The 19,133-nt window shown below is 44.4% G+C and overlaps 1 protein-coding gene and 1 pseudogene across 2 annotated transcripts in view; one reads left to right on the forward strand and one right to left on the reverse strand.

Moving 5' to 3' along the window:
* LOC110132184 (myeloid-associated differentiation marker-like) overlaps window positions 1–19,133 on the forward strand; it is a 113,349-nt gene that overhangs the window by 3,813 nt on the left and 90,403 nt on the right. The window lies entirely within an intron of this gene.
* LOC139038791 (U6 spliceosomal RNA) lies at window positions 13,521–13,617 on the reverse strand (annotated as a pseudogene).

The following is a 19,133-nucleotide window of genomic DNA, read 5'->3' on the forward strand; positions in this document are numbered from 1 at the left end:
GCCACCACAAAAAGGCTTATCTCAAGCAACAAAACAGGGTTGAGGAGGGGAAGGGTCCCTGTGTGTTCAAGAGCTATAGGACATAAATCCCAGTTCTGGCACAGACATCTGGAGCAAGTTGTGTAACCTCACTGGGTCTTGATGTTCTCATCTGTAAAATGGAGCAAACTTATGAAATTGTTATGAGAATTAGAATAGGAGCTGGGATGGCAGCACTGAGAGAATGATCTAGCTCAAGGTGCAAGGTGGTTAGTTTTCTTCTCTGGTCCCCTTCACTGCAGTTTGATGTCCTTGAATAAGTGCATTCTCTTCTGTCTGCTGGTCTCTGCATTTGTAAAAAAAGTTAAAAATACTCACCTCCTAGAGCATGGCAATGATTAACACTATATGTAATGTGTGTAGAAAACATTGTGATCCTTTCTGAAGCAAAGGACCATAGAAATATGGTATAGAAGTAGCCTTCTTATAGCAGAACTGTGAACCAGGAAGCCAAGTCTTCTGAGAACTAGTGGAACATTTGAAAAATGCTATTTTATTTCTTCAACAGTGTGTGAGTGATGAACTCAGAGGGAAAGGTTCTAATAATAAAAAGCATGGGGTACGTTAATGAAACATTTACAGTTTCACGCAGGACTGTGTGGAACAATGACGTACAGTAACAGGAAAGTGCTGTGTCACTTAAGACATAGAAGTTGAAGGGCGTGTTTGAGGAAACTCTCATTTCTTGAAGATTCAGTTTGATTTTTTTTCCCCCTGAATTCATTGCAGATTCTATTTTCAATAAACCCTGCCATTTATAAAAGAGGAAGTCATGGCAAACGTTTCACTCGTGACTCACTTGTGCTTTATTATTGAGGATACGCAGGGAGTGATGCTGATTGAGGTGTTAATGTGTTGGTTTCTGCCATCATAGTCATCATCATAGCATCATCATCATCACCAGTATGACAGGTCTGGGGTAAGAAGAGGGATAGAAGGATGCTTCTCTAGGTAACTCCAGACCCCATAGCTCCTGGAGCCTCCCCATCTTCTCTCTTCATCACCCTAAATCCCAGGGCATCTCCCACACCTGGACCTGAGCTGGCTCTTCTTTGTTTTTCCATTTATTCCAGCCATCAGAGTCTTTGGAACTGACTGCCCAGCCCTTGTCACATTGGGCTCGACCTTTTTTATTTCCTAAGACACAGGCATGGCTTTTCCCCACAAAATCTGGCACTCATTTGGTATACAGTGCTGGGGGATAGTCCTCTTGACATTTTAGTTACTGCCCTTCATCTATTTGGCTTCTTACTGTGTATTCCTTCCAGAGGAGAAAACCCAGAATACATAAGGGGACAAAGCTGTATTTTAGTAGACTATTTTTTATTCTTAGGACTTTCACTTGTTAGCATTTTGATCTTGAAAGAATCATAAAAATAGGCATAAAATTAGGCATTATTAAAATGCTGGAGGGCTGTCTGGCTAGTCTCAAAATTCCAAGTTTAAAAAAAATGGGATTTCAGTTTCTTCATGGGTTAGCACAACGTCATCATCATAGTAATATTTATTGGTGTGTTTATTTATTTGTCATTTATTATTATAAAGCACACATAAAATTTATCATTTTAGCAACTTAAAATATACAGTTCAGTTCCATGGTATTAAGTAAACATACACTGTTGTACAACCATCCCCACCATCCACTTCCTGAACTAGTTTGTCTTCACAAATTGAAACTCTATCCATTAAAGAGTAAACGCCCTATGCCCTTCCTCCTCCCAGTGCCCAGCAGCCACCAGTCTACTCTGGGTCTGTGTGAGTCCAACTACTCTAGGTAGGTAGCTCGTGTGGCTGGAGTTACCCAGTGTTAGTCCTTTATTCATGGCTTGTTCACTTAGCATAATGTCTTTAAAGTTCATCCATGTTGTAACCGGTGTCAGAACTTTCTGTTTTTCACAGTAATATTTACTGGGTGCTTACTATGTGCCAGGACCTGTGCTAAATGCTTCGTTGAACCTCACAGTGACTCAATGAGGTCTTGTTGGCTTTATTTCACTGATGAAGCAATTGAGGACAGGGAAGCTGCTCAAGTTCATGTTGTTGCTAAATGATAGAACCAGGCATCTAACCCAGGCCTCCTGGCTTCAGAACCCTCATACTTAAAATGTTAATATCAGTCATTTATTGAGCACCTGTCTGGTACTAGGCATTATATCATTTTCCCTCTCCCTTTCTTCCTTTTGCTGTATTATTTACATAGAATGAAGTACATTTTCAGTATACAATCAGTGAACTTTTTCACATCTACAAACACCATTGTAACCACAACCAAATCAGGGTGTAGAGCGTTCCCTTGTTCATCTTCTAGTCAATAGCTGCCCGCTCCCTGCTCCCCGACCCCCACCGGAGATCGCTGTTCTGACCTCACTGATGGACCAATTTTGTCTATTTTTTACTTGATAGAAATGTCATCTTCCAATGAGTACTCCTTTTTGTTTGGCTTCTTTTACTCAAACCAGAGGCAAACTGGAGAGAGTGTGGCCTGTCCAAAGGGACAGCCACCAGCCACTAGCCCGCTTCACCTGAATGTTCCCATTTGCGAGTTCAGGCTCCGTGTTGCTGGGTCATGTACTAGCAGCGGTAATAGTAGCTGTAGTTGTTGTTTTCCTTGAGAAAGCAAATATCTAGATCTCCATGGGGTATCAATGGTGATTAACTTAAAAATTTAAAATATAGTATGTGTCAAAACACTGAAGGATCAGCAAAATTCATCTATGGGTGGTTGGATAAATACTATGATGGCGAGAATGGACAGGAAAGAACATTCAAAAGGGAAAATCAAAGATACTGGATCTTGAGGGAGAGAGAGAGAAGCAGGAATCAAGAATGGTCTCAACCTTCTGAAGCTGGATGCCTGGAAATGGGGAGTCCCATCAGGAAATGGGCAGTGGGGAAGGGCAGCTGGCTTGGGGAGACAAGACAGCAAGTCCCATTGTAGACAAGCTTGGTTTTCCGAGGTGGAGAGACGCCCAGGGGGAGGTGGCCAGACAGCAGAGAGAAATTTGGGACTGGGGCTCAGGGAAATGCTGGGTCTGCGATTCCACACGTCTGCATTTAACTTAAGAACTGCTGCTGCTAAGTCATGTCTGACTATTTACAACCCCATGGACTGTAGCCTGCCAGGGCTCTTCTGTCAAGGGGCTGTCCCAGGTAAGACTTCTCAAGGAGGTTGCCATTTCCTCCTCCAGGGCGTCTCCCTGACCCAGGGATCGACCCCGCATCTTCTGCATTGGCAGGTGGATTCTTTACCGCTGAGCCATCACGGAAGCCCCCAGTATAAGAACAGGTAACATTAAATTGTAGTTGACAAATGTTAAAATATACTTTAATTTCATACTGTAGCTAATGAAGGGAGAAAGTAGAAGGGCAGAAAACAGGGAGGAAAAGACGCTTTGGAGAGAAATGCAAGGATATGTCAGAGACCCTGACACCCAAAGAAAAGTGATGTAGGTAATGGGGTTTTAGAGAAAAAGAAATGTGGACAAGTGTCAAGTAATGAATTTCAATCAGCCATAGATACAATTGGGGTTTGATTGCTTGACAGTTGCATCTTGTGGCTATTAGGACTTTGTGGTTAATGAACTTTTAAATTCTCTTTGTCCCCACAGTGTTCAGTAACATAATTAATGATTTTTTGAGGGGCAGTGCGCCACAAGGCATGTGTAATCTTCCCTGATCAGGGATAGAACTCGTGCCCCCTGCACTGGGAGCAGAGTCTTAACTACTGGACTGCTAGGGAAGTCTTTAAATTCCTTTTTTGAACTGCTGTTGCATTTTTGCAGCTTATAGACACAGATATGAGTCTGGTGCTTCATGGCATTTACCTGTAAGCCCAAATGAATGAGATCAACAGCTATGATCTTTTTATACACACTGGCCAGATCTCACCATGGAATCATGGCAGTAAGTCCTTCTTAGGTCCCGGATCAAGTCAGATATCCAGCCCCACAAAAGCCATGCCAGCCTTCCTGAGGATCCTTGGTTTCATAAGGGCATGTATAGTTCAGGCTAGAAGTTCTCCACAGAAATGTTTCAGAGCCACTTTAACCTTTGAAGGATGAAGAAAAGGGACATGGTAAAATTCATTTCAACTTAGGGGTGGTGTCATTTAATTGCTCTTTCTTGCTTCCCGTTTTCCATAATTGAAGAAATAGGACCATCAAGTCCCGCTGCTATGCCTACAGAGTAAAATGGTTGACTAGGTCCTAAGCTGTGTGTGTGTGTGTGTGTGTGTGTGTGCGTGCGCGCACTATACAGCTACCAAGGGAACACTTACGATTTAATTCAAAAACAGAAAATTGACAAATGAGAGTGCTTAAAGCCAATATGAAGCAAATATGAATATATGAGAAAATTTGTGTGTGCGTCCTTAGTCGTTCAGTCATCTCTGACCCTTTGTGACCTGATGGACTGGAGCCCGCCAGGCTCCTCTGTCCATGGGATTCTCCAAACAAGAATACTGAAGTGAGTTGCCATTTCCTCCTCTGGGGATCTTTTCAACCCAGGGATTGAACCCTGGTCTCCTGCATTACAGGCAGATTCTTTACTGTCTGAGCCACCAGGAAAGCCCATGAGAAATTTAATACTTGATAAAATTAATACTCAATAAAACTCCCCAATAGAGAGGAGAAAGATGACAGACACAGAGGAGAGAATGACTAACGGTGAGTGGGGGTGTAAGAGGACAAGGACAGTCTATGAATTATCTGGTGAAGAAATAAAGAGAAATTACATTGGAGTGTCAAAGGGGATCCTCCCCCAGCACCCCCAGTCTGAAAATCAGCTGTTGCCTGTGCCCAGGTGAGCTGGGTTCCACTACCTGTCCAAATCTCACACCCGTGCGTTTTTTCCCCATCTCTGGCCCCTCTGCATGCCTTGGTTGGAAACGTGGCTTTTCCAGAGTCAAAAGCCAGAGGACAAGGCACCTATTCACCCTGCTGGGTTTGAAATTCTCCTTCGAAATTCCTTTAACTGCAAACGCCTTCTCCCAAGTACACTGTGCATCTTTTCAAATTTCAGACATAAACAGCAGCGTAGCCCCGCCTGGCAACCCCCTCTCACCCTCCTGATAAAAATAGAAAGTGCCAAGGTGGGGAAAGTCATGGACACAGTGGGGTTTTGTGGACCAGCTGTTTGCACGAGTCTTCCTGACCCCTCTGCCTATTTTGAGGAGGGGTGTCTCTTGAGGGGAGGGAGCTTTGAGCTGGATTCTTGGAGAATTTGTCATCCCTGGCACCTTGGCCCCTTCCATTCTGGGCCCAAGACGCATCTCTGTGGTTGTGTGTTTAACTCTGTGTCCTAGGGAGAGACACGTTTACCTGTGGTTGTTGGCTTGGGTGTCAACTCTGGTGACTGCGGGGGATGGAAACAGTGGTGGGAAGAAGTGCGGGGAAGAAGTTCATTTGCAGAAACCACTGATGTGAAAACTTTCACTGGACAGCCAATTGCACATGGCAGAGTCCTGGGTGTGGTATGAGTTTAAATCAAGGCAGGCGCTGTGACCCCACGAGCAGGTGAAGGGCATTTGGAGGTAATGAGCACTTACCCTGTGCACTCAGTTCCCACTGTATGGGACGTGGGTGGGTGAGCAGTGTGTGGTGAATTGGCAGGTTCATTGAGCTAGGGCTTGCGAGACCTGTTCTATTCCAGCTGCACCATTTATCAGTAGTGTGACCTTGGGCCTCAGTTTCCTTTTTAGTAAAGGAGGAATTGCAGGGATTTCCCTGCTGCTCCAGTGGCTAAGACTCTGAACTCCCAATGCAGGGGGCCCAGGTTCCATCCCTTGTCTGGGAACTACATCCCACACGCCCCAACTAAAGATCCTGCATGCTGCAATGAAGATTGAAGATCTCGCATGTGGCAACTAGGACATGACACAGCCAAATAAATAAATAGAAATGAATGAAAGAAAAATGACAATATCCCCACAGAAAGATGCAGGTGAGTTCCTATTGCTTCTCTGCTTACAACCATCCAGTGGCTTTTGGTTGCATTCAGGACACAGCGGCCAACAGAGCTTGAATGACCTGGCCCTGCCTCTCTCACCTCATGTCCCCTCCAGCCACCTTACTCTTCCCCTCTGTGTTTTGGCTCCATTTCATCTTCATATTGTACTTTAAATATCAGAGAGGCTTTCCTTGACCATCCAACTTCTTTGCTGCTCCCAGTTTCTATTACGGTGTCTCATTCCTTCCCTTCCTGGTCTAGCCCATGCCTTGCTGGTGTGTATTTTGAGCTGTTTATGTGTAGTGTCCCCCGCCCTCTCTTACCAGACTCTGAGCTTCATGAGGGTAGGAACACATATCGCCAGCTCCCAGCTCAGTGTGGGTCAGTTGCAGGCTCTCAATTGATATTTGTTGAATGAATGAATGAATGAATGAATAGGTCTTTTTTCTTCTTTGTTTCTCCTGTGTCTGACACGTTTAAAGACTCCAGAAGTGAATCATAATAACTCACATCCATTGAGTGCTGTGTGTTAGGAATTGTTCTAAGCATTTGACATCTAGTGACTCATTTAGTAACCGTAGTAATCTTACAATTTGTTAATGGCCATCATAACTTATTCCTGTTTTCCAAAAAAAAAAGAAACTGAGGTCCGGAGAGGTCAAGTGCTTTGCCTAAATCATAGCTAGTGAATGGCAGAGCAGAGGTTCAGTCCCAGATAATTAGGTACCAGAATCTATATCTTTAACCTCTCACCATCCTGCTTGAATGAAGAGGTGAGTGAGGGGAAGAAGCTAGTTCATTGCAGAGGCTCATAAACATTCATTTATTCTTTCCCTCTGCCTGCATGCTTGATTGAAATGGTTGAGTTAGAGCTTTATACGACAGTAAAGATGTGTAAAGTGTATAGTGATGAATGGGAGTGGATGGATGGGGAGCTCTAAGGGTGGGTAGGGTGGGGCCTCAGTACCAATCAGTCAGGCTCTATCACCCAAGAGAACTTCCTGGGGATGGTAGGGTTAGGAAATGTTTAAATAACAGGAAGAGAGGGGGGGTGATGGCAGGCCAAGGCCATGGCCTGAGGCTAGAGCTGACAAGGGTGGGCAGCAAAGAAAGACTAGAAGCTACAAATCCCATGGATAGCAAGCCAGAAAATTAATAGGAGAACAGAAGTACCACTAGGATGCATCAGGACGTGAAGCTTAAGATGGTGATCCATCAAGTCAGGACCCACAGTTGGGAGTTCTTCTTGTCTAAGATGAAACCTCGGAAGAGGTGAAGTTGGTTTGTCTTTAGTCAAATCTGGCAAGAAGGGTTTGAGCTCCAGAGTCTGATGTTGGTTCACATGTTACAGTTCAACTTCTGGTATTTGATTGGCAGCCCAAGCCTTGCCACCTATAGCTGACTAATCCTGAACTTAACATGCAACTAGAATCTACCAGATCCTGAAGAGCTGGCATCTTTGACTTAGAGAAGATAATCAATTTGGAGTCTTTAAGCTGGGCAGGAGGATTCTGTGGCATTCTGACACTTTCATTGTGTTAGGACTGAGGTGTTGACATGGACTCAAAATTAAAAGTGGATGATTGGGAAACAAGGCAGTGTGGGTCACTGGGAATAGTGATATTGACCTTGTGTTGTGCTAGTTAACCTTCGGCCCATGCGTCAGTTGGGCTTCCCAGGTGACTCAAAGGTAAACAGTCGCCTGCTAATGCAAAAGAAACAAGAGGCTCAGGTTTGATCCTTGAGTCAGGAAGATCCCCTGGAGGAGGGCACAGCAACCCACTCACTCCAGCATTCTTGCCTGGAGAATCCCATGGACAGAGGAGCCTGGCGAGCTACAGTCCATAGGGTCACCAAGAGTTGGACATGACTGAAGTGACTTAGCACACATTAAGCACTCAGTCAGGATAGGCTGGGTTATGCTGCAATAACAACAGCCCCCAAATCTTAGTGACTTGAAATAATAAAGATTTGGTTCTTGCCCACATCCATAATGTGGATGGTTGGGAACTTTGCACCATGTCATTATCCTCCAGGTCAGGCTGATGGAGCAGCCACCATGTGGGACATTCCCCTCTGGTTCCATGGCAGAGGGGAAAAAAGGGTCCTGTTGTGTATCAGCAATTAAATGCTCCAGCCCAGAATAGGCACATGTCATTTGTGGTTCCAAAATCACTGTGGACAGTGACTGCAGCCACGAAATTAAAAGATGCTTGCTTCTTATAAGAAAGGCTACGACAAACCTAGACAGCATATTACAAAGCAGAGACATTACTTTGCTGACAAAGGTCTGTATAGTCAAAGCTATGGTTTTTCCAGTAGTCATGTACGGATTTGAGAGCTGGACCATAAAGATGGCCGAAGAATTGATTCTTTCAAAATGTGGTGCTGGAGAAGACTCTTGAGAGTCCCTTGGACAGCAAGGAGATCAAACCAGTCAATCCTAAATTAAATCAACCCTGAATATGATTGGAAGGACTGATGCTGAAGCTGAAGCTCCAGTACTTTGGTCACCTGATGGGAAGAGCTGACTCATTGGAAATGGTCTTGATGCTGGGAAAGACTGAGGGCAGGAGGAGAAGGGCCCAAGAGAGAATAAGATGGTTAGATAATGTCACTGACTCAATAGACATGAGTTTGAGCAAACTCTGGGAGATAGTGGAGGACAGAGAAGCCTGGCATGCTATAGTCCATGAGGTTGCAAAGAGCCTTACACAACTTAGCGACTGAACAAAAATTTCTGGTTACAACTTATTGGTTAGAATTAGTCATGTGACCCCCATCCAGCAAACATGGGAGAGGAAGTGTAATGCTAAGTGCCAGGTGGATGAAAAGCTGGAAAACTGTGAAAGGCATTATTACTGTCTCTAGTCAGTCCTCTCAATGATGGAGTAAGGTTTGCATTCCACCTGGCTATTTTAGTCACTGGGATCCTTTCTTTAGGGGTCAGGATGTCTCCCAGACATTGGGGACTCAGAGTAGGTGAGGGTGATATGGTGCACTGGGGGGTCCTGGGTGGCCCCAATTATTGCCAGAACAGCCTTCACCTTCCAACAAGGGTCTTGGACATTTGATGGAACCCCATTTAGTACCCATGTGCCCATGCTCTTTCCTCCACTCTTCTGGAAAGAGAGGAGGGCCACCTCCTCCTTGCATTCCTTTCCTGGGCTTTCAGAACCTGGAAGCCCTACTTAGGACATGTTCAGTCTTTGGCACAAGGTGGTGGGTTCAGGGTGCTTGCCAGGGTGAGATCTCCTCTTTGCTATAGGACTGTTAGCTCCTCAGAAGACCCCCTTCCTTTCCCATGGCTTTATTTCTTGTTTTCTGGGACCAGATCTTGGAGGTCACTGGACTCTCCAAAAGGTGGAGCCGTCACTGGAGTTGGTTGTGGTCTTTCAGGCTGTGGACTTCCCATCTGGGGACCTCTTGCAGGTTTTCCTGCTCAGCTTGTCAGTGTGGTGCTCTGATGATCCCTAAAAATGATACAAACAAGGAATGACCATAAGAAAATGAGGGAGCATTTCATATGGTGAGAGCAAGAATGCAGGGAGGCCTACTTGGAGCCATAGGGCTCAGCTTTCCTAGTTGTGGCTTGGCCCAGGCTCTGGGAAGCCTGCCTTTTCTCACTCAGCAAAGGAGGAGAAGCTTCCTGTCTTATGGAGACAAGGGGAGGATATAGGCTAAGAGATTCCAAGCTGTCTCCTTAGGCAAAGCACACAGAATGAAATCCAGGGGATTGTGCTGAAATGAGAGCCTGAGAAGTTTCAAATTGCTTTATTTTTGTTCCAAGGAAGCCCTGGGGCCGTGGCATGGGTCCATCCCTGAGAGCCTAGGAGTTGAAGTATTGTGGCCTAGGGATGGGGACTGAGGTAGGGCTCAGGAACCAGGTTGTAGGAGAAGGTCTAACCAACCATGGCACCCCTGCACTAGGTAGGGCAGAGCTCACCTGGGAAGAGTCTTCATGAGAAGCCAGAGGTAGCACAGATGCAGGAAGGGACCAATAATTTAAGTCAAAGAAGAAGAGCCCTGGGAACAGGAAAGCCTGTCTGGAGCTGTGGGTTGGAACCTGGGGTGGAGTAGTCATGGGAACAGACAGCCAGGCTGTTTTAAAACAGGGGCCTCCCCAGCATGCCTTATTGAAGATCATGTTCTGTTGTTGAGGCTTCATTGTTGAAGAATAGAGAAGGGATTGGCATAACTGACACATGGCCCAACATGAGCAAAAGAAAGGAGACAGAATAGAATGCCTAGAGAGGCCACCCTGGGTAGGCTTGAGTCAGATGGGGAGAGAGCCAAGAGGACCCAGGGCATACTAAAAGTTTTTGAGCAGGAAGAAACTGGCATTAGTATTTCTGCATGTAAAAACCCAGCCCTGGGCTTCCCTGGTGGTCTAGGGGCTAAGAATAAGCCTGCCAGTACAGGAGACACGGGTTTGATCCCTGGTCCAGGAAGATCTCACATGCTGAGGATCAAGTAAGCCAGAGTGCCACAGCTACTTGAAATCTGAGTGACTAGAGCCCGTGCTCTGCAACAAGAGAAGCCACTGAAATGAGAAGTCTGGGCACTGAAACGAAGATTAGTCCTCGCTTGCTACAGCTAGAGAACATACACGCACAGCAATGAAAACCCAGGGCAGGCAAAAATAAATAAATAAATAAATAAATAAAATAAAAGATAAAAAAAAAAGCTTGGCCCCATTTTCAGGGCCCACACTCAAATGCTACCCCATCTAGAGAGTTCTATCATAATCTAGGGTGAGAATACATCCCCAAATACATTCCTCTGTGATTCTGTATCTGTCACTTGTTGTCACAGGTACCTTGTACTGGAATTAGTTTTGAGTGCCTCTCCCAACAGCCTGATCTCCCTGTGGACAGCATCCCACAGTAGGGCACCTCCAGGTTAGTACCTGGCTGTCAGGTAAATGAGGAGCTAAAGGGAGGCAGTGGGATGTGGGAAGTCCTTCCAGAATCCTGCTTCCCCAGGGAGGTTTCATGACCACCTACCTCCCAGATACCTGGGCCATTTGTTTAGAATTCACCCCCTGACTTGCCAAATCTGACTTTATAAGGTGAACCCCCTAAATCTTCACTTGTTTGCTTTCTTTTACAATTAATGTTAATGGAGCTTCTCTGGTGTCTCAGCATTGAAGAATCCACCTGCCAATGCAGGAGACATGGGTTTGATCCCTAATCTGGGAAGATCCCACGTGCCACAGAGCAACGAAGCCCATGCACCACAACTACTGAGTCTGTACCCTAGAGCCTGGAGCCACAGCTACTGAAGTCCATGCACCCTAGAGCCTGTGCTCCACAACGAGAGAAACCACTGCAGTGAGAAGCCTGCACACCACAACTAGAGAAAAGCCCATGCAGCAACAAAGACCCAGCACAGTCAAAACTAAATAAGTAAAGTTCATGAAGCATAATTATGTGTAATAAAATGTACCCATTGTAAGGGTAAAGTTTGATGAGTTTTGGTAATTTTACAGTCATGTAATCATCATCTCAATCATGATATGGAGTATTTATTTCACACCAGAAAGTTCTCTCATGTCCCTTTGCAGTTAATCAACTAGCTTCCTTGGCTCCAGATGACCACTTCTTTTTGTTTCTAGAGATTAGTTCCAGGACTTCATATAAATGGAAACATGTGATGTGGTAGGTTGAATGGTAGTTCCAAAGATGTGTCCTAATTGCTGGAACCTGTAAATGTTACCTTATTTGGAAAAACTGTCCCTGCAGTTGGGGCTTTCTGGGTGGCTCAGCAGTAAAGAATCCGCCTGCAATGCAGGAGACTCAGGAGATGTGGATTTGATGGGTCTGGAAGATTCCCTGGAGGAGGAAATGGCAACCCACTCCAGTATTCTTGCCTAAGAAATCCCATGGACAGAGGAATCTGGTGGGCTACGGTCCATAGGGTGGCAAAGAGCCAGACATGCTGAAGTGACTGATTCCATCTCTGCAGATGGGATTAAGTTAATGATTTTGAGATGAGGAAATAATTCTGGATTATCTGGGTGGGTCCTGAATGCCATTGAATGTGTTTTTATAAGAGAGAAGTAGAGGGAGATTCAACACTACACACACACAGGGAGATGTCAATGTGAAGACGGTGGCAAAAATTGGAGTGATGTGGCCGTAACCAAGGAATGCTGGTAGCCACCAGAATCTGGAAGAGACAAGGAATGGATTCTCTCCCAGTGCCTCTGAAGGGAGGGCTGCTATACTGGGACGTGGATTTTAGTCTCCTGGTATCCAGAACTCTGAGAGAATAAATTTCTGTTGATTTAAGCCTAGGATGTTTTAAACAACCTTAAGTTGTTTTAAGGTTGTGGTAATTTTTCACAGCAGCTCAAGGAAACTAATGCACATGGAATATAATTTTCTGTGTCTAATTTCTTTTGCTTGGATTGATTTTAATATTCCTCCATGATATTTGTGTTCACAGTTCATTTTCCTTATTACTGCAGTCATATTTCACTGTATGGATATACCATGATTTGTTTATTCATTTTACCTATTGATGAATATTTGAATTGTTTCCAGATTCAGAGGACTGTGACTCGAGCTGTTATGAACAAATTCCTGTGTGTGTGTATACATGTATCCTGTTTCTCTTGGGTAACAATCAGGAGTGAAATTGTTGGATTATGCTATAAGTGTATGTTTAAATTAATATGAAACTATCAAATACTTTCCCAAAGTGGTTATACCAGTTTGAATCCCCATGAACAGTGTATGAGAGTTCTATTACTTTGGTTCCCACTAACATATGATTTTGTCAGTCTTTCATATATTATATATAATAAATAAAAATATGTAATTCAACTTTAATTGAAATTGTAATCTATAGAATCTATAATAAATGCACATATTTATGTTAGAGTTATAGGTTATATTTAATAAATATATATGTACTATATATATAATAAATATACTAAATATATATAGGACATATGTATATTCAACTTTATTTGAAAAACACTTACTTGTTTTAAAAAATGCTTCTTTTTTCCAAAAAAAATAAGGACTTCCCTGGTGGTCCAATGGTTAGGAATCTATCTGCTAATGCAGGGGACACAGGTTCGATCCCTGATCTGGGAAGATCCCGCGTGCCTTGGAGCAACTAAGCCCGTGTGCCACAACTACTGAGCCTGTGTGCCCTAGGGCCCATGCTCTGCAACAGGAGAAGTCATGGCAATGAGAAGCCCATGCACCACAACTGGAGAAAGTCCTCTTGCAGCAGCAAAGACCCAGTGCAGCCAAAATAATTTAAAAAGCTTGTGATAATTGATGTACATAGGTGATACTCTACTAGTACTGGAAGATCAGAAAGTACTGAAAGATCAAAAAATCTTTAGTAGTTTTATCTATAGAAATAGCTAAACATGAACCAAAATGATATTTAGTGTAAAGTGTAGATATTAAGTGTAAAGTTGTAGACTTACTGAAATCTTTCATTTTTATTTTCTAATTTTGTATTAAAAATTAACACGATTCTTCAAATGTTGTGTCACAACCTAAGTCTTGTCAAAAAATATGGAATGTTTCATGATTTTGCATGTCATCCTTGCACAGGGGCCATACTTATCTCGGTATTCTAATTTTTGAATGTATAGAGGTACTCCCTGTGGTTTCAATTTGCATTTCCCTAATTGAGCACTTTCGGGTGTGCTTATTGGTCATTTGTATATCTTTCTCAGACAGCTGTGCAAACTTTTGCCCATTGTGTATGTAGGAAATCTTGTTTAATTTCTTACTGAACTTTAAGAGTTCCTTGTTTATTCTGGATACAAGTCCTTTGTTGAATATAAATACTACAAATCTTTTCCCCCAGTCTGTGGCTTTCCTTTTCATTTCCTTGACAGCAAATTCCAAAGAGTGGAAGTCTTTGATACAGTTCAGATTTCCAATTTTCCCCTGTATAGTTAGTGTTTTTGTTCACTACCTAAGAAATCTTTGCCTACCAAGGTCACAAAGATTTTCTCCTGTTTTCTTCTAGAAGTTTGCTAGTTTTAACTTTTATGTTTAGGTCTGTGTTACATCTTGAGTTATTTTGTGTGTGTGATGTAAGAGCTGAGATTAACTTTTATTCTTACAGGTATGCAGGTTTTTTCAGCGCCATTTATTGAAAAGACCGGTTTCCCCCATTGAATTACCTTGGTTCCTTTGTTGAAAATCAGCATGTAGGTTGTTTATCCACTCATCCATGGATGGATCATGTGTTTTTTAAAAATTTATTTTAAAATTATTTATTTATTTATGGCTATGCTGGGCCTTCGTTGCTTTTGCACAGGCTTTCTCTAGTTGTGGCAAGCGGGGTTACTCCTCATTGTGGCGTGAGGGCTTCTCGTTGCAGTGGCTTCCCTTGTTGCAGAGCACAGGCTCTGGGCGCTCGGGCTCAGTAGTTGTGGCCTGTGGGCTTAGTTGCTCCACAGCATGTGGAATCTTCCTGGACCAGGGATTGAACCCATGTCCCCTGTATTGGTAGGCAGATTCTTATCCACTGCGCCACCACTGAAGTCTGGATCATGTGTTTTTGAGGCAACCGGAAGATATTACTTTTTAGATTTCTTTTCCCTAATGGTTTGTGGCTCAACTCTGCATTATTAATGAGCACCTCTGGTGATTCTTGTATGACTAATGTATGGGACCGCTGGCTTGTAGGGCAGTGGTTCCTAGTCAGGAATGTGGATGATAATTACCCAATGCCAGGGCCCTACCTCCAAAGGGCCTGATTTAGCAGATCTGGAGGAAGCTTCCAGAAGAAAACTTCCCTAAGTGCTAATGATACTTAAGAATAATGGGCACACTCTCTCCTTGCATGCAAATGTTCCTTAGACACATGATGACTGGCTTTTCTGCTGGGCTCTGAGGTGCTTCAGTGAACAAGGTTTGGTAGAGGCATCAATAAGCGAACAGGTCAGTGCAACCCCATGAATGGGGTGTAGATGAAGCAAACAGAGCCTGTGGGAAGAGTGGGAGAGTCTGGTGGTCCTGGGTGCCACTGTGAATGCTGCAGCTGGAGATTCAGGGTGCCTCTGTTTGTCCTGCAAAGATCCCCATGGGGCTTGGCTGCACCCTTGTGCTGGTTAGACCCTGAGCGTGAATTCCTTCTTGTGGTGAAGACTGCATGTCACATTCCCTCCACTCGTGGACTTTCTGGCTTTGTCTTGAGACGGCTGCTTCATGCTGTCTCCAGGTGCCCTGTCCCTAGTGGAAAATTTTGGTCTCTGGAGGTGTGGAGAGAAGGCAGCTCTGTTGGTTCTGGTGGATTCTGTGACCGCTGAGCCATCCACATAACTTGGTCTTGGTCCATGCTGCCCTGTTTGTTTGCCGTCTGGGTCACTTCTCCTAGTAGGGTGAACTGTCCCCCTTGCCTAATTTCACACCAGACCAGAAGCCACTTGGCCTTTCTTCCTGCCCGCCTCCTTCTGATCAGTGCTTCTGGGAGCATTATCCATCCTGATGGCTCAAAATGTACAAACCCATCTCAATACACAGGGCACCCAGGTGCCAGAGGCATTAACCAAGCTCAGCTTTATGTGGTTTTCTTTCTGGTCTGGGCTAGAGCCCTGCAGTTGTGTAAGAAGTGGGGAGCCTGTTTGCTGTTCCATAGAATGGTCCAGAAACTCCTGCAACTGGCGGTTGCCCTGGAAGTGAAGGTAGCCTGGGTGCTCTAGCTCTGAAATTGATCAGAAACAGTGGTTATCAAAGTGGGCTTCCCAGGTGGCTCAGTGGTGAAGAACCCACATGCCAATGCAGGAGACACAAGAGATGTGGGTTCAATCCCTGGGTCAAGAAGATCCCCTGGAGGAGGAAATGTTAACATGCTCCACAATCCTGTGGACAGAGGAGCCTGGCAGGCTACAGTCCATGGGCTTGCAAAGAGATGCTTTCATTTTCGTATAGCCAATTGTGTTAGTTGGGTACCTAGGCTGACTCTGTTGGCCATACAAACAAATTGGACTTACAAACGTGCTCTCAGAACAGAACTCATTCATACATAGGGGACTTAGTTATAGACATTCTTCAAGATGGGCCTTACATGTCATTATCTTTCTGTTCAAAACCAGTTATAACTGTTCAAACTTCATTCTTTTATATGTGGATATCCAGTCTTCCTACCACGATTTGTTGAAGAGACTGTCCATTCTCCGTTGAATGGCCTCCACTGAATGGTACCCTTGTTGAAAGTTATTTGACCATATATATTCAAGGGCTTATTTCTGGGATCACTAGTTTATTCCATTAGTCTATATGTCTATCTTTATGACGGTGCTACACTGTTTTGCTTATTATAGCTTTGTCATAAATTCCTCTATGTCACTTTAAAAATATTTAGTTTTTGTGTTTTCACAGATGTGTGTGTGTGTATACCTGTGTGTGAATACAGCTTAAAGCATCTATTATACTTTAAGGTTTATTACCCTGCCTCTCAAATCAAGCCCTTCTTTGTTGTTTGCTCCCTGGAGGCAACCACTTCAATTCTTTTATCTTGTTCATTTGGAATTCATCTCAATACACTTCAGCAATGTTAATATAGTGATACTTCTTTGTTTTTTAGGTTCTAGGCATGATCTGTTGATTTCTCATTGTGTTGGAAATGAAGATTTAGCTCTCAATAAGTGCACACTTTCTATCCCCTTCATCCTCCCAGAAGAGTTAAATCATAACTTTGGACAAGTCAGTATATAGCACTACTCTGATGATGGAAGGGCTTCCCTGGTGGCTCAGTGGTAAAGAATCCACCTGCCAGTGCAGAAGGTACAGGTTCAATCCCTGGATTGGGAAGATTCTCCGGGGAAGGAAATGGCAACCCACTCCATTGCCATTGGCAACCCACTCCATTGCCTGGGAAATCCCATGGACAGAGGAGCCTGGTGGCCTGTGGTCCATGAGGTTGCAAAAGAGTTGGACACACCTTAGTGACTAAAAAACAACATGACAGTGAGATGTGCTTTATAGCTGGGCCATGTAGAACCCTGTCATTTAGTTTCTTTTCTTACAGAACTTTTTGTTTTCCATTGACATCAGAACACTATTATTTGTTTGTCATGTTTTCTATGTATGTATCATTAATTCAACCCCAGAGGATGCCCGGGAGCTCCCTTGGCACAACTCTGCTGAACATGAGGAAGCCTGTAGCTCAGGGGTGGGTCATGTATCTCAGAACAGAGCACCTTCCCTTGTCAGGAAGAGGCTTGTGCAACAGGCAACTGAAAGTATTTACCCATGTTGGAGTGTGCTGTCCCTCAGCTGTGTTCGACTCTTTTGTGACCCCATGGACTATAGCCTGCGAGGCTTCTCTGTCCATGGGATTTCCCAGGCAAAGATACTGGTATGGGTTGCCATTTCCTTCTCCAGGGGATCTTCCCAACCCAGGGATTGAATCCACATCTCCTTCCTTGGAAGGTGGATTCATTGGAGTTCCTTCTGTATATAAGGTGCTGGGCTAAGGTGACAAGGATGGATGTGATAGTATTTTGCACCAGGTACTTACACTTGAGTAGGAAGGATGGTACTGAGACAACCTTTCTGATTTGAAGCAAACTTTGATGAGAGAAGAAGAGCAACTGCAAATTTGAGAAAGGACAGATTAGAAGCAGTTATTTCTAAGTAGAATATTCAGGGTAGGCTTTAGCAGGGAGGAGATATTTAAACTGAATTAAGTGTTCAGTAGGAAGAGTTGCTGGTACAGAGAGAATGGCATTTAGGTGCAGGGAGAAAGGGCAGGAAAGGTACAGAAATTGGGAAGTATACTGTGGGTTCAGGGAAAGACCATTGTGGCCACGGTGTGGGCTATGTGGGGATGCACCAGACAAGGCAGAGCTGATTCTGTGCTTGAGCATCTCTGTGCTGGGACTGGGTTCAGTCTGTTATAGGCACCAAACTAGTGGTTCTCAAAATGGTATCCTTGGACTTCCCTGGTGGTCCAAGGTTGAGACTCTGGGCTCCCAAATGCAGGGGGCATGAGTTTGATCCCTGGTCAAAGAACTAAGGTCCTGTATGCTGCATGATGCAGCCAAAAAAATGTTATAACCTGGGAACTTGCTGTTTGTTTATTTATCTTTGACTGGGCTGGGTCTTCATTGCTGCGTGTGGACTCTCTCCAGTTGTGACAAGTGGGCTTCTCATTCCTGTGGCTTCTCTCATTGCAGAGCAGGGACTCTAGGGCTCACAGCCTTCAGTGGTAGCAGAATAAAGGCTCAGCAGCCCTGCGCTTGTGGGATCTTCCCGGGCCAGGAATCAAGACTCATGTGCTCTGCATTGGCAGGTGGATTCTCAACCACTGGACTATCAAGGAAACCCTGGGAACTTGTTAGAAATGAAAGCTTCTGGGCTTCCCAGGTGGCGCTAGTGGTAAAGAACCTGCCTGCCGATGCAGGAGAAATGAAAGCTCTTAAGCCCCATCAAAAAATCTGGGAGTAGGGCCTAGCAATCTGTGTTTTAGCAAGCCCTGGATGGTTCTGAAGCATGCTAATGGTTGTACCGTACAATTTGATGCTTCCAACAGTGCCATAGCTGGGCACTCACTGTCCATGCTGTGCAGATGGGGAAGTTGTCTCAGAGTGAGTAGGTAACTTACCAAGGTCCAGAGGGATGCTGAAGCCGGCTTGCATCCGGCTCTTGAGAGCAAATTATAAGCATCGCTTCCCAGCTCTAAATTTAGTGATGTCATATTGGTAGCTTGAAACTGGCCATAATGGAAGTATTAATACCATGGAAATTGGCAAATGCTGCGAATCAGGGCGTCAAGCCCACCTTGAGAGCCAGTTGTTAAACATTCACCGGCATAGCTCTCTCAGGGCACTCGGTCAGTAAGTGGTTGGTAGGCTTGGGTCTTGAACCCTGACAGCCTGGCTCCCAAGTGCATGCTCTTAAACCACTAGGTTAAACTTATTCTGAAAGTCTGGAAAGGTGGTCCAGGACCCACAATGTTGAATCTTTAAGTGCATGTTGAAAATCTGGGCTTTATTCTGTACACACTGGATTTTTCAGAATTCCGAACGGGTAAGTGATATGATGGTATGTTTAGGCAGGAGAGTGAAATTGTTGGCTGTGGCTTCTCCCTTTGCAAATATGCTGAAAAGATGGGATGAGAGGGTGTTGTAAGGCAAGTCAAAATACATAGTTGCACTTCAT

The sequence above is a fragment of the Odocoileus virginianus genome, chromosome 16 (genome assembly GCF_023699985.2).
Source record: "Odocoileus virginianus isolate 20LAN1187 ecotype Illinois chromosome 16, Ovbor_1.2, whole genome shotgun sequence".
Classification (NCBI taxonomy): domain Eukaryota; kingdom Metazoa; phylum Chordata; class Mammalia; order Artiodactyla; family Cervidae; genus Odocoileus; species Odocoileus virginianus.